The sequence below is a fragment of the Amia ocellicauda genome, chromosome 1, assembly GCF_036373705.1.
Source record: "Amia ocellicauda isolate fAmiCal2 chromosome 1, fAmiCal2.hap1, whole genome shotgun sequence".
Classification (NCBI taxonomy): domain Eukaryota; kingdom Metazoa; phylum Chordata; class Actinopteri; order Amiiformes; family Amiidae; genus Amia; species Amia ocellicauda.
Genome location: NC_089850.1, coordinates 24,166,669 through 24,169,808, shown reverse-complemented (window position 1 = coordinate 24,169,808; position 3,140 = coordinate 24,166,669).

The following is a 3,140-nucleotide window of genomic DNA, read 5'->3' as shown; positions in this document are numbered from 1 at the left end:
TATTTGCAAAAGATCAAGACAACTAACCCGCTTGTTGGGAATATTTAAACTTCGCGCATTCCAGGACAACAGTTTAATATTACTAATATTATTAATCATGAGTATCAAAGGCGAGATCAAGAATCCGAAAGATATGTATACTCAAAGTATAAAGACACATACTCATAAAATAGTCATGAAGACATGAAGGAAGATCACAGGCTTGACACACATGAAAAAGTAACATTGTAAAACAGCAACGTAGCATTGACAAATACAGAGCAAACAGAAATAAAGTCAAATTATGAATTCCACCCTTCCTTACCAACCTCCCACTAACCTTCCTTCCATCCCTTTGCTGCCCCCCACCACCCCACCCATACCTCCCTCCCTGCCCACCCTCCCTAGTGCACTTTGCAATCTACGTGAACCAAAGAACCATGAAGGGGGCTTACCAGAACCTAAAACCACCCCACAAATGAAAAAGAGAGTATGAACTGAAACTCAATTTACTAGAATCGTATATGAATAATAACAATAATAATTAAAAAAGAGAAATAATAATAATAATCCAATACGGAATGAAGATATATTGCCAATATGTTATATACACTAGCACATCAAATTTGAATAGTGTATACTGAAAGAGCGCTCAAAGAGATCCGTATCATGACTGGTTATGAAAGAAAAATTGACAAATTCGCATCCTGACAGTAAACACAGCAGTTGAATAAGAAAGCTAATAGAACGCTGTGCTTATTTCCTCAAGACTACAGCGGTGTAAAAGAGCAAGATAACTGTGTATAACATGAAGATGCTCATTTACTGATAATACCATACATCACCGCAACAAGATCAGTCCATCTTCTCCTCTGGGGGGAAATGCAGGGCTTTGCGCGCAGAGCGATCCGTGGCGACTGCCGCGTCCTGGAAATGCTGGTCAAGGAAAGCAGAGACTTCATCCTGTGTATTAAAGGACAGTCGCTCCCCACCGTGGTTAACCTTCAAAACAGCAGGCTACACTAAAAAGTTTTCCACTCCGTAGGAACGAATTTCACCCTGGCCCTTCCAAACGCTCTCCTCTTCACAGCGGTAGCGGCAGAATAATCCACGTAAAAAGATAACTTGAGACCTTGCACGATCACTGGATCAGACTGTTGAGCAGCCTGGAGGATACGCTGTCGGTCAGTGTAGCAGAGACATTGGAAAATCAAGGTACGGGGCCGACCGACATCTTTAGAGCCACCAGAATAAACACGATGCGCTCTGTTTAACTCCAATAAGGGCTGATCAGCTTTTGACTTAATTACTGGGAACCAACGAGGATTTTTTTGCTGAAGGGTCATCACCTTCAACTCCCTCCGGCAGCCCCACTACCCTGACATTGCAGCGGCGACTTCTATCCTGCAGATCTGCTATCTTGTCTTGAATTGCGTCAATACGAGCATTGCATTGCATTGATTAAGTTCAGCTTTTTGATGACGGAGGTCTGCTCTGGTGGTATCCTGCTTTGCTGTTAACTTCTTAATAGAGGATATCAGCTACCTCATTTTTGAGAGCGCTCAGGACTACAGCGCTATCGGCAACACTTTGAAGGACAGGCCGCAAAGCCGCGTCAATTGCTTCCTGGACCGTTCCCCTGAAGGCGAGAGTAATTTCAGCCAGGCGAGTCTCCCAGTCCTCAGGCCCCGAAGACTTCTTCAACCGCTTTCCCTCAGGTGTTGATTGAGGGGAAGCAATGGATGCCTTGCGAGAAGTAGCCATGGCAAAACGTTCGTAAGTACTTAAGGTAAAATAAAACGCACAAACAAAAAAAAAGAGTAAGGTTCCAGGTCGTTCAATTAGTTTAATAGTGAGGTAGTTTCAGGAGCTAAACTAGTAAGCGGCCATCTGCATGGAACGGTCACGTGATTTTTCGCAAAGCTTGTTGTTAAAGATACATCCTCTTGAAATTCTTCTCTCCGCTTCCACTTCTGTTTTTCTATGATAAGAGAACAACCCATGGATGTACAGCCCACAGATTTCTGCCATTTTCCTTAGTATTCGTTTGTGGATATCCTGTTATTTTCTTAAGGCTGAAGATGTTACATAATGGTGATTGATTACCTCATTGTCCATTGTTAAAGAAAACTGTGAGATCGGGCAGTTTGTATGCCATAATAGGAAGACATCTGCTTCCAAGATGATTCCCTCCCTCCGGAAGAGTGTCCTACAAACTTTGCAGAGCTTGCACCTTTTGAAGCTTTTGATTGGATGAACATTCTACACCACAACATTCTACGTCATCTTCTTACAAAGCTTCACTCATGTTTGTAAAGTTTTCAATGAAGGAATACCCTGAGGTGGTGTTTCAGAGCTAGCTTGTTAATAAAGTTTCTGTTTGCTTTATCTCAACAACTTTGTGAGACAGGTTCAACAACTTTTGATTGTTGTTTGTGTATTTGTTTGGAATCTTATTATAACTTTGCTATATTAAGATGAATCATAATTATTAAAGCTGTTTGCGTTTTCATGTATTGTTTATTATTAAGAATAACCTGATCTGGATTAAATCAGTACATGTATACCTTTACATCTGGTCTCTTGACATTATGGGGACAAAACTCTGAAATGAAAGATGTGTATATGTTTTTGTTTTGCTTCTTCACCCCCCCCCCCCCCCGCCCAACCCCACCATATCCCAGTACAATGATAGGTTGCATATGCAACCGTGGTTATCTGAGAAAAGAAGCACTGCCCAAGGAGGAGGGGTTTTCAGCACACATCGCTGGAACGTATCAAAGACATTTGTCTATCAAAGCTGCCATTGGCCCTTGTGCCCGTCACTCAAACAGGACCCTTCCACTTCCTGTTTGTATAAAAGGTGACATCTGCACAAAGACTTCCTCTTTTTGCCAGGAGCTAGAACTCCTTTGCGAGCTTGCAACCTTTGGGTAGTGCTTCTTTTCTCAGTTAACCACGGTTGCATGTGCAACCTATCGTTATCTTTTGAGTTAGAAACACTGACCAAGGGGGAAGGGTTACAGTATAACCAAACCATTGCAAGGGAGGAGGCAGCGAGCTGGTAAGAGAGCTTGCCCCGAGGGGTACCTACTAGGAGCCGTACCAACTCTATGATAGAAGGCACAGGGGCCCCATGGGGCAACATCCGGGCTTCCCAG